Source organism: Vigna umbellata, chromosome 7 (assembly GCF_029865625.1).
Source record: "Vigna umbellata cultivar VRB3 chromosome 7, Vumbellata_1.0, whole genome shotgun sequence".
NCBI lineage: Eukaryota > Viridiplantae > Streptophyta > Magnoliopsida > Fabales > Fabaceae > Vigna > Vigna umbellata.
Genome location: NC_142171.1, coordinates 37,248,697 through 37,262,524, shown reverse-complemented (window position 1 = coordinate 37,262,524; position 13,828 = coordinate 37,248,697). Strand labels below are relative to the sequence as shown.

The following is a 13,828-nucleotide window of genomic DNA, read 5'->3' as shown; positions in this document are numbered from 1 at the left end:
TTTTTCCTAATATAGATGTTGTATATGAGCTTCTTAGATTTTATTACATAAAAAAAGTAACAAAATCCTAACTTTGACTGAGTGGTGAGTTATAATGTTTTTTAGATTTGATTTATAGATTTATTTTTCATCCAGAATAATTCCAAACTGCACTGAATTTTGTAGATTAAATTAGTAGTATTGACTAATACAATTTGAGTATATGGCTGAGCTTCATTCTAAATTACTTATAAAGCTATATTTAGCTATAACTTTATGTTCTTCTTCTCTCTATAAAATGGAATATTACACATCATAGCTTCAGTAAGCAGAATCTAAGATTCAGCAATGAACATGGCATGCAACCACTTTATTCTCCTTCTCTTCTTCGCTCTTCCTCTCACATCACAATCAATTACTTTTGTTGGTCCTGCATCTATCGTCGATGTTTCTTCACTCAATCGAAGTAGTTTTCCAACAGGCTTCGTTTTTGGAACAGCATCAGCAGCCTACCAGGTATACATATTTCAGTTTCATTTTTGTATTACATTGAAATTTTTTTCTAATATTAACTAGTCAGATTTGGAACTACATCTCTTGAAGTTTAATTAGCAACCAACGTGTAATGTTATAATACCATCTGATCAAAGATCCTGTAGTTCATATATACACAGTGTTGTTATCACTTAGTTTAAAAAATAACTATTCAAATTTGAATGAAGAAAGAGAGCATATAGTTATAGATGTATTTATCATTCTATTCATTGTACAAAGTAAATAAAGATGACATTATTTATTCTATTGGCAGAAACCTTGTGACAAATCTTATATCAACTATAAATAAAGTAAATTTACAATATTTACAAATATCACCTTACCATATAAAGTATATGCAAACCTCATTATCTTTAATGGACTTTTCATACAAAAACATTACATATGTAAAATCATGAATTATTGTACCTGAGTTGACACAAGTGTCTTATGTATATATACACATATAGATATTCTGCTGATAAAAAAGTAAATGTATTTTATAAAATTGAATTAAATTTAAACTAATTTTATAAGTTGAATTAGGTTATTCTTTTATAAATAAATGTAAGTTGTTAGTATGTTGTTCATAAAAAGAGTTAAACTCGTAACTTTTTTCACTCTTTTTTTTCAAACTCTTCAAACCAACTTTATATCTCTCAATGTTAATGCAAAAAGTTGAATTAGGGTTAAAATTTACTTGTTAGTAATGCTCATAATTCATTCCTAACAAGAAGTTAACCTTTAAAATTTGAATCTAAACTCACATAATTTTATGTTCATGTTGTAGTACGAAGGTGCTGCAAAAGAAGATGGAAGAGGACTAAGTATGTGGGATGTATTCACCCACAAATATCCAGGTATATTTTGTTGGAGTTTCATATTCATTAAACATAAGAAGATTTCGTAATATATAAGTAAGTTGAAATTTTATCGTAAAAAGTTAATTTTATAAGATTCAGTTAAATTTAAAATTTACAGTTTAATATTTTTTATGTTTTCATCTCTAACAATCTAACCATCTATAAAGTAATTTTATGAGCTCAGTGTAACGTTTTAAAATAGCCTAATTATACATGTATAATACTTTCAGACAAAATAAAGGATAAAAGTAATGGAGACGTAGCAGTTGATCAGTATCATCGCTATAAGGTAAAGTCCAAATTCTTAATCAATGATGAAACCAAGTATCACTTTCCCTCAAAGTAATTAATCATTTTTCTAATGTTGTTTTCTGTTTATATAACAGGAAGATATTCATATAATGAAGAATATGAATCTGGATGCTTACAGATTCTCCATCTCTTGGTCCAGAATCCTACCAAGTGAGATCAAAGTTCATCAACAATTATTAATTATTTTCGTAATTATTGTATTTGTACCTTTCATGTTAATGATTTCAATGTTAATGATTTCAATCTTTGTAAATCATAAATAGAAGGAAAGCTGAGTGGAGGTATAAATCACGAAGGAATCGATTATTACCATAACCTCATCGATCATTTGCTACTTAACGGTCAACATTAATTCTTTACTCTTTTTTTTTCTTAATTAAAAAGTTTACATTTTATAATAGATTTTGAAGAAAGTGACAATGGTTATATGCGAAATATTAATATTTCAGGTATACAACCATATGTGACACTTTTTCACTGGGATATTCCTCAAGCTTTACAAGAAGACTACGGTGGTTTCTTAAGTCCTCTCATTGTGTAAGTTTTACAAAATTTATCTTTTATGTCATAACTAAAAATAAAAATACGAATGATATGTAAGATAACTTAGTAATCTAATTTCCATAAATAGTTACTTCCTTGATGTTAACTTTACACTAATTTATTATCATTATAACTACCATGAATATAATTCATCCATCACTGATTTTCAGAAATGATTTTCAAGACTATGCGGAACTTTGTTTCAAAGAATTTGGAGATAAGGTGAAACATTGGATTACTTTAAACGAGCCATGGTCTTTTAGTAGGGGTGGTTATGCACTTGGGAGCTTTGCACCAGGTCGATGTTCCCAATGGTTAAATCCAGAATGCACTGGTGGTGATTCAGGAACAGAACCTTATGTAATTTCACATTATCAACTACTTTCTCATGCAGCAGTTGTTCAAGTGTACAAGAAAAAGTATCAGGTTTTTCAGTCTTCACCAAAAGCTACACTTCAGCATTGCTATAAGGGTTAAATTATTTTTGTACAACTCTTGTACTTAACATTTGGAACACTTTGCTTAGGAATCTCAAAGGGGAGTGATAGGCATAACACATGTGTCTCATTGGTTTGAGCCATTTTCAAATACCACATCAGATAAAGAAGCTGCTCAACGAGCTCTTGACTTTATGTATGGATGGTAAGTACTTCACTCTCCATTTAAATATTACCACTCTTAAAAATAAAATTATGTTAGAATATAAAATTTAAGATTAACTCAACCTTGTAAAATCGATTTATAACATGAAGTTTATACTTATTTATATACTGTGAACGGTCTTATTGTCCGTATATTCGAAACTTTCAACACATGTCCTTCATAATGAGAAATATATATATTGAGTTTAGGGACAAAACATTAATTATTGGTATGATAATGTTGTACAATAGGCTGGACAAACAAAAAATCTCGTTATAATAGACTTTATAGTCATGATATTATATTAAGAAGTGAATTTTAAACTTATACAATCATATAAGATTGTACTCATTTATATATTATAAATTTATATTATAACTATAATTGATGTGGAATAGCTTGAGTTATGTAGAGTCACACTACTTAAAGTTGTTATTACGTGTTATATTGTTCTTCTATTTTCAAGAATAAAATATTGTAAGTTTTGGATTTGTACTACATTATATTATTTTGGTAGTAGGTATGTGAATAATTTGGAGTTATTCAACAAAGAAAAGTCTGAAATTTTGATATTTTGTAATAATAAATATAGGTACATGGAACCATTGACATCAGGAAAGTATCCAGAGAGCATGCGTTCCTTAGTTGGTAAAAGATTACCAGAATTCACTAAAAAGAAGCAAAACTTCTTGTTGGTTCATTTGATTTTCTTGGATTAAACTATTACACCACTTACTATGCTGCCGATGCACCCAAAACCAAACCTAATTATGAAACAGATTGCAAGGCCAATCTTTCATGTAAGTAGAACTTTAACTATCACTTATTTAAATAACATATCTTATAATTTCATAATATCACATTTTGTTTTTTTGTTTTGTGGGCTAGCTATTCGTAATGGCGTTCCAATAGGTCCATCGGTATGTATGCAATCATTTGAAATTTTATGTTCATATTATTATTGGTTTATTTGGTTTTGAATAACTTCATATTTATATTTGCAGAGCGGTTCTAGTTGGTTATACGTTTATCCTAAAGGAATTAGAGAATTGTTGCTCTATACAAAAGAAAAGTACAACATTCCTTTGATTTACATAACTGAAAATGGTAATTAAATCAAATCATCATTTTATTATCTTTGAAATATCTCATTAAGTAATTATTTAGACAAAATTATTTAAAATATGTAGCCTTAATTTAACTATTTGCATGCTTATAAGTAATTTTCTTCTATCATTTTTAACGTATATTGCTTTTCATTTGAAGGTGTAAGTGAATTGGACGAACCGACAGTATCATTAAGGAAATCCCTTTACGATAAACATAGAGTTCACTACTATTATCACCATCTCTATTATATAAATTCGGCAATTAGGTAATTAATGATTTCTTTATTGCTCAAAAATTATTTTATTTGCAAATTTAATTTATTTATTTTATTGACTTTACTAGGGATGGCGTAAACATAAAAGGATATTTTGCATGGTCATTGTTGGACAACTTCGAATGGAATGATGGTTATGCAGTACGCTTTGGAATTCACTTTGTGGATTATAAGGATGGCTTAAAACGATATGAAAAACTCTCTGCAAAATGGTTTAAGAACTTTCTTAAAAGGTCTTAGATTATATAGTTAGTTCTTAATATTTAAGGCACTCTACTATTAGAATAAATATTGATAGAGTAAGGATTCTTGCAAAGCTCATGTAATAGATATAGGGTTAAATGATTCCATTGGTTTCATTTTTGTAGAAAAAATTGTAGTCGGTCCTGTATTTTTATTGGTTCCGATTTGGTCCTTAATATGAAAAAGTGGATACAATTAGTTTTTTCGTTAATAATGTACTAACATTATTAAAGAGGTGTCACATGTTACTTATTTTTTTTTCAATTTTCTTAAAAATAAAAATTTGTCACATGTTAAAGTAACATCATGTCATATGACAGAGATAATGTGATGTCACTATGTCAGTATCACATATTACTCTCATGTCTGGTGTCATTGTTTAGTTTTAATTTGATCTTTATATTTTTATTTTATCTCAATTAAGTCATAATATTTTTATAATTAAACAATATTGTCACTCTTCAAATAGTAACGAAATTTAATTTTTATATAAATGTTATGCAATAGTATACTTCTAAGTATTTTCGCATGCACGCGGACGACCCAGGTTTGATCCGCGACAACGATGCCAAAAACTTGATAACATTTTGTCAAGTATACCAAATTGTTTCAAGTGGTAAAAGTAAATACGAAGTATTGTTCTCCCAAGGGAATTGAGTTACGTCATCTAATTGGACTCATTTACTGGTTTCATGAATCACATGAAAATAAGACCTTGCACAACATATCATTATTTCATTCAAACATTCACATCAAGGCCCTAATTCCTTAGCAACTAGTTATAAATTCGTATATCAAAGTGTTAATCACTTAGTCAATTTAATATACAATTTGCATTAAATCAGATGCTAAGAATGACTAAGTTATTGAGTCTATCCCTAGATCCCAAATCACTTAGATGCTCTATCTATGTCCATGTTCAAAGTTACTTTCTAGTAAGCAGAGACATTCAAATAACATTATATTTCCATATAATGAAAATACATTCAAGAAAGAGCATATGAACGAACAACGATATATTGCACAAGAATTTTACATCATAGTGAAGTCATTACATCCAATTTCAACGAAAGAGAAATTTAGCTACTCTTATTCATAGACCCGTCAATTTGCCCCCCTTACATGGTTTGGCCCTAATCCAGGTGGGTTGGGCAAGAAAAATCACAGGGGCAAAAAGCCCCTTATAGAAAAAGCCCACAGGGCCAAAATTTCTTCAAAAGCCCTGTGGGCCAGGGCCAACCCATGGACCTTTTTTTTAGAAAAGATATTCATTTTGAATACAAGAAAAAATATAATTAACTCCTAATTTGTTACAAAAATAGTTACTATAGAAAATAAATTGAAATTTTTATAGGAGGAGGGTTCTAGATTCAAGAAACAAAAGCAAATTGACAATATTTATTGAGTTAGATTCTCTAAGTATATAATTAAATGATCATTTTATAAATTTTAAATTTAAATATTTAATTTCGCTTTTTTTTAGGTTATAAGTCAAAAATTAACTTTCTATCTAAAATTATCCTAATTGAAATTTAAGAGAAGATTTTCTATAATTGAAGTTCTTAATTTTAAAAAAAATAAGGCTTCTTTATTTTCTTAGAAACTATTGAAAAAGAAATTAAATATAAATGATTTTATTTTTCATTTTATACTCGACAAATCATGCTCATAACATAAATAATAAGTAAAAAGAAAAAACTCATAAACATTGGCAAGCTACAATTATAATTGCCCACCCATAGGATTCTATCTCGTCGTACTACTCACTCAAAATGTTTACATTTTAAATGTCATAAACATACATTTATGTTATGTGTTCTAATTGAAAGTTAAAAATAAATTATTTAATGTGTTAATTAAAGAATTGAAACACTATAACATTATCATTCNAATACAGAAAAGTAAATATGCATGCAACTTGATCAACGAGAAAATTTATGGAAAAAAGGAAAAGAAAAAAAAAGTCTCAAGAAGGGGGCTATAACAAGAAAGAAAATAGAGAAATGAATGAAAAAGAATCAAACAATAAAAGGATGTTCATAGTGTTAAACTCTTAGAGACCGGTTGACTCAACACTTTGTAGATGATTCTTAAAATAATTTAACCGTTAAACATTTATTTGGGCCTTCATTATCCATTTCTTTCACAACCCTTTGTTTTTTTAGTCACGATACAAGCCGATTAAAGTCCACGCCGACCGAAGATTGTTTGGCCTGATCTTTCTCACGAACTTAACTCCGGAATGAAATGATGTTGTGAATGACACCATCGCTAGAAGAAAAGAAAGGACATTGAAAATGAAAAGTGAAAAATATAATGTAATGTCTTCCGTCAATCGTCATGTCATGAGAGAATCATTAACTGGGGCAATCCTTCCTACCCAAACCTTTTCACCTCTCCAAATCGAACTTACTGAGTGCAACAAAACCATGGCAGTCTTGTGAGCCCTGCATGTTTCTTTATTAACAAGTACCTCCGAAGGTGAGAAGAACACAAATGTTAATGTTGCCCACAAATAATCATTCAGCCTTTTACTTTTTCATCCCCATTTCCTATACCTTCTCGAGTTCAAGCCAACTTGGATTGCAGGAAGCGGTAAAGGGAAATTAAACTCATGGTTACACTCTTTTCCTGCTCATCAAAGGACTCATTGGCTCTTGACATTATTTTCAATGAAGCAATTTTGAATGTACATCGAGTTTGACGATAATGTTGACAATGAATTCTAAACATTGGCACATTCCAAATAAGGGAGAGAAACACAGTAAAAAGAATAAAAAAGTAAAAAAAAAAGAGTAAAAAAGAAAAAAATGAGAGCAAAAGAAAAGAATGAAAATAAGGTCTCATGTGTTTATGCATTCATGCACCCTCATGACATTACATCATACATTTCATAAGAAGCAAGGAAAATCGTTTCAAAAATCCTTAAGGAAAAAGAGAAGTTGTGAAAAAGGTTATTACACCCTTTGCTCCTAACTCTCTTGAATGTTTTGCTTAGTATTTACTAACTCTTTAAAAATTTTGAATCCAAGTTTTTTTTTCTATGACAACGACCCTTTGTAAGACAATGTTCAAACTCAATGATCACGCTCACTACATTCATCCATAGGGTTGGTTAACCCTTTTCACGAGGTTGGTACACCTCACATCATTCATCCATAGGGTTGGTACACCCTTTTTACGTGGTTGGTACACCTCACATCATTCATTCATAGGGTTGGTACACCCTTTTCACGAGGTTAGTACACCTCACATGATTCATCCATAGGGTAGGTACACCCTTTTCACGAGGTTGGTACACCTCACATCTTTCATCCATAGGGTTGGTACACCCTTTTCACGAGGTTGGTACACCTCACATCATTCATCCATAGGGTTGGTACACCCTTTTCACGAGGTTTGCACACCTCAATTCTTTTAAGCCTAGTTTAATCTGACACCTTTAGTTTTACATCTGCATTGTTGACCCTCTGCTAGGTGTTAAGACTTGTTAACTCTCGGCAAGTGTAATCGAATCGTATCAAGTAATAAAACATGGTAAGACCAAGTATCGTTTTCCCAAGAGACTCACGACACTAAAAAGTTATTTGATTACTCAACTAATTAAGACTCTAAAGAACATATTTTTGGGATTTTGAATGCAAATGAAATAAAATAAATATGAATGCAATTTGATCAATTGAGGTTAAACACAAGAAAGAATGGATGAAGTTGATGATATTGTTGTTGGGGTTTAGATTTAACCTAATTTACTCTCATGCATTTATGAATTTGTCTTTCTTTTCATTAATGTTAATGTCACTCTTTAAATTACCTTAAACCAGATGTCTCGGTGAAGAAAGTCTATCCTTAATTATGAGTTTATATAATTCCTAGCATCCCTAATAATTAATTTTAAAGCACAGAAGCTTAAAGGCAACCAACCCTCATATCCCTATATCTAGGCAATACTGCTTTTGGGAGAATTTCCCCATATCGACAAAATCAATAATCATGACATCGAATGAGTTAAACAATTCATGCTTTGAGCAAAGAGGAAAAACCCTAACAATTAATGAAAGAAAGCATCTATCTTATAAAAGATCTTGAAGAATAAATTCAATACATGAGAGTTTAAGAAGGTTACATTTTTCCCAACAACAATAAGGTTTAGCCCTCCATTGTCATGGAAGAACTAGATGAATAATGGAATGAAAGAATGAAAGAGATAGAAAAACCCGAGAAAGAGAAGAGGAGAGTCGTCACCATCCCAAAATCTACCCCCAAGGGGTGAAAAGTGTGTTTATGTGCTTAAGCCATCAAAAGATACTAACCCTAGGAAGACTAAAGCCTTATATAGACTTCTAAATAGTACAGAAAATTAAGCCTAAGCCCATAAGAATAATAGAAAACGGGTCCAAGCCCAAAACAGATCATAAAAATTATAGAAAATTGGCCCAAAGCCCAAGAAAGTGGCGCTCAACAATAATTACCGCTCAGCGGTAAGTGCGTTTCTTCTATTTTGCCCCTCCGTTGCATTTTTACCCCTCAACGGTGCCAACGAGTCCTTGAAAGTGCCGCTCAGCAGTAATTGGCTGAGCGGTACTTGCAGCTTCTCTTCTTTTGCACTTTTTGTGTCCTTTTCTGATTCCATCTCTGTCCCACTTCACTTCTTTCATCAAATTCGTCTCAAAAACCTGCAAAAACAAGGAAATTAAGCATAAAACCTGTCCAACTCTCTTATTTCCAAAAACATAAGAAAAAGTATGATTCCAAGCTAGTTTCAAATCATAAAGGTTGTTTTTTATATCAATTTTAAGTATAAAAATAACAGTTTTTCAACTGTTATCAAAGCCCAGTTTAATCTGACACCTTTAGTTTTACGTCTGCGTTGTTGACCCTCTGCTAGGTATTAAGACTTCAGTAAGTGTATTGAATCGTATCAAGTAATAAACATGGTAAGACCAAGTATCGTTTCCCCAGAGACTCACAACCTAAACAATTATGCGATTTCTTGATTAAATAAGACTTGAAAACAAACTCTTTTGGTTTAGAATGCAAATACTGAAAAGTAAATATGCAAGCAATTTGATCAATTGGACAAAAGTCCAAAGAAAAACGGATTTGATATTATGGGATGAATATGTTGTTGGGGTTAGATTTCACCTAATTTACTCTCATGTATATACAAATTCTACTTCTTCATTAATGTCAATGTCACTATCTAAAATACTTAAAATCCGATTCCTCGGCGAAGAAAGCCTATCCTTAATTATTAGTTCATACGATTCCTAGAATTCCTAATAATTAATTCTGAAGATCAGAAGCTTAAGACAACCAGAACGCATACCCCCATTCCTAAGGAATACTGCTTCTGGGAATAATTCTCCAGAACATAAATTATAAGATACCTTCAGGTACTCATGCAAATCATACATCATGCTAATGAATGAGTTAAACAAAGCAAGTAATACACGAAGAAGAATTACCCTAATAATTAATGAAAGAAGCATATATAATCAAGAATCAATTCAATAGATGAGAGTTTGCAAAGGTTACATCATTCCCCAACAACAAATAGAGTTTAGTTCACCATTGACATGGTGAAACTAGATGAATAATGGAAAAAGAATGAAAGATAAAACCTTAGAAATTGAAGATAGGAGCTTCCGCATCCAAATCCGCCTTCGAGGGAGCAAAAATTGTGGTTTTATGCCTATTCCGTCCAAAGATATGAACCCTAGAACATGCATGTCCTTAAATAGAACATTAAAATAATAGAAAACAGGTCCAAGCCCACAAAACTAGCGCTCAGCACCCCACTTAGGGTGCTCAAGCGGTGTGTGGGTCAATACTAACGCTCAAGGTCAGCTCAAAAGGCAAGCAAGCGTGGTGCGACTCGAGAAAGTGGCGCTCAGCGCCCCTAAAAAGGCACCCAGGGATGGGCCAGGGGCATCCTGTGCTGAGGTCTCCAAATAAAGGGCAGCCAAGCGTGAGACAGTGTACTCTGGCGCTGAGAGGCCGTAAAGTGGCGCTCAACGTTGCTGCGATCCTTCTTTCTGATGCTTTTCCAGTTCTTCTTGAGTTCCAACTCCTTACTACTTCAACTCTTCTTCCAAATAATCTCAATTCCTATTAAAAACAAAGAAATCTAGCACCAAAGCATTAAATTCACCTTCAACTCTCTTATTCATCAAACCTATGATTCCAAGCTAGTTTCTAAGTCAAAAAGGGTGTTTTCAATATCAAAATTAAGTATTAAATAACGGTAAATTCAACCTTCATCACTAGGCAATGACCCAAACTTGCAAATTGATATTCCGAAACCCACCATCATATTGTGAATCCTAGACAGGATAATGGCGTGAGGGAGAGAATATGAGGTCTTTATGCGATTCGGGAGGGATTGAGCAGTAGTGAAAGGGCTCTTTCCGATTGGATGCACCGGCGGCGGTTGGCCTCGTCAATGGCAGGGGAGGCAAACCTTTCCCTAGGTTGTTTTGTTCAGAGGAAGAGACTCTCAGTCTCGTGGACATTGAGCACAAATGAGGTGGACGAGACAAACCCCTAAGGTTTCTGAGCTGAGGTGCAAAACTCGTGGGCTAGGTCCAGATTTTTTTTTTAAAACAAAAAACTCTATTCTTCTTTGAACACACCCGTCTCCATTTCTCACCCCCATTATGTTTGGGCTTAAGCCCATTCGATTTCTGCTAAACCTCACACCCCCATAATTTTTGTTCTTTTTATTTATTTTTTTTATTCTTTTTACTTTTATTTCTTTTTTAAATATCTACCCATTTAATAATACATGAAAAATACATAAAAACTACAAAAAGAAGTAATAATAACAAAAATACGCATTTTAAAAGTTAAGCACTCCTGTGACCGCTCGCATCGTCTTAGTACTTAATACCTTTTTCTCTCTCTTTTTAAATAAAAAAAATATTGTTTTAAAGGTATAAGTACTTGTGCGATCGTCCGCATCAGCCTAGCACTCAATACTCTCAAGTCTTTCTAAATAATTAAATAATGGTATGAGTGCTCGTGTGATCGTCTGCATCAGCCTAGCATTCAATGCTCTCAAGTCTTTCTAAATAAGTAATTAACGATATTCAAATATCATTGTAAAGGTATGAGTACTCATGTGACCATCCGCGTCGGCCAAGTCCTCATTACCTTCTTTTTCTCAAAAATATCAAAAAAATATAAAATCTTTAAAAACTAAAAAACATCTACATTTCCAATCAAACTTCTCAACCAATTTCAAAAGAACTTGTAACCCTGATTTCTCGTTTTGAAGGAGAATACGTAGGAGCAAGGTCAATCCTTATCGGGCTCAAAAAACTAAAAAATATATTTTGTTTCTTTATAGTTTTATTTTTGGGGATAGTTAAACATTTTGAAAACCACATCACATTTAGTTAAAGTTATTGCCTTCGGGCAGGCATTGTAGGGTGCTAATACTTTCCCTACACGTAATTGACTTCCAAACCCATAATCTGGTTTTTCATAGACCATGCCTTATCCTTTTATGGTTTTTCTGTGGTTTTCCAGAATAAACTATGGTGGCGACTCCAAAATCTCTTTTTCAAAAGCGTCTTTATTTGGATCGTCGTCCCGTCGCGATTCTAGTTGCGACAACCATTTATTTAATTTATTCTTTTTTTCTAAAGAAGACATATGACCTCGATTATCTGAACAATCGATGTCATATATTCCTTCTGTTTTGATTTTCTAAACAACCGAGGCCAAAAGGTTGATTAAAATTTTAAAATTATCACTGAAATTTATGATTTTTATTTTATTAATAGCTTTTAGGCTTCGATTTTACGAATAACGAATGTTGTAGAGTACATATTGCCTCGGTTACTCAAATAATCGTTGTCATATGTCTTCTTAAGGTTAAATTCACAAAAGAAACAAAGATTATAACTTCACAATTTTCTTCTTTCGTGCTCTACGAACCAACGTTGTTGTCCACTACTAGACCCGTCAATTTGACCCCCCTTACATGGTTTGCCCCTAACCCATGTGGGTTGGGGCTAGAAAAATCCACAGGGCCAAAAAGCACCTTGTAGAAAAAGCCCACAAGGTCAAAATATCTTCAAAAGCCTTGTGGGCCAGGGCCAACCCATGAGCCTTTTTTTTAGAAAAAATATTCATTTTGAATACAAGAAAAAATATAATTAACTCCTAATTTGTTACAAAAATAGTTACTATGGAAAATAAATTGAAATTTTTATAGGAGGAAAGTTCTAGAATCAATAAACAAAAGCAAAATGACAATATTTATTGAGTTAGATTCTCTAAGTATATAATTAAAGGATCATTTTATAAATTTGAAATTTAAATATTTAATTTCACTTGTTTTAGGTTATAAGTCAGAAATTAACTTTTTATCTAAAATTATCCTAATTGAAATTTAAGAGAAGATTTTCTATAATTGAAGCTCTTAATTTTAAAAAAAAATAAGGCTTCTTTATTTTCTTAGAAAGCTATTGAAAAAGAAATTAAATATAAATGATTTTATTTTTCATTTTATACTCGATAAATCATGCTCATAACATAAATAATAAGTAAAAAGAAAAAGCTCATAAACATTGTGCAAGCTACAGTTGTATTTGCCCACAGGATTCAATCTGGTTGTACTACTCACACAAAATGTTTACATTTTAAATGTCATAAACATAGATTTACAATTATGTTATGTGTTCTAATTGAAAGTTAAAAATAAATTATTTAATGCGTTAGTTAAAAATAAATTTCATTTCAATTTAGAGAGGGATAAACTTTTTACTTTTAAAAAATTGAGATTAGATTGAGACAAAACAAAAATAGAAAGAATAAATTGAAACTAAAACAATAACACTTAATATGACAGTGACACATGACACTGTCACTGCCACATCATATTATCACTACCGTATGATATTGACATTAGTTTGACACATGAAAAAATTTTATTTAAAAAAATTAAAATTAAAATAATTAAAAATTATTTAAAAAACAAACAAAACAAATATTAACTAACATGTGACATATTGTTAAGAGATTAGGCAATATTAATAGAAAGACCTAATTACATCAATTATTTATTTATTGTTTTATATCATTATTTAATTTTTATTAGTATTATATTAGTATTATTATGTCATTATATTGTTATTTAATATTATTACATGTTATGATAAATTACTAATTTTTAAAAACTATTAAATTTGTTGAATTCTTCATTCTTCAAATTTTGTTCCTATAAAATGAACTCTTCTTATATATTACTTACAAATATGTGAAAATTTATTTAGACATTAAAAGAGGTCTATTGAAAAAAGGCTTTTTTTTACACTTT

At 31.2% G+C, this 13,828-nt stretch overlaps 1 pseudogene; it reads left to right on the top strand.

Moving 5' to 3' along the window:
- Positions 1-325: 325 nt before the first annotated feature.
- Positions 326-4,587, top strand: LOC148195888 (cyanogenic beta-glucosidase-like; annotated as a pseudogene).
- Positions 4,588-13,828: the final 9,241 nt, after the last annotated feature.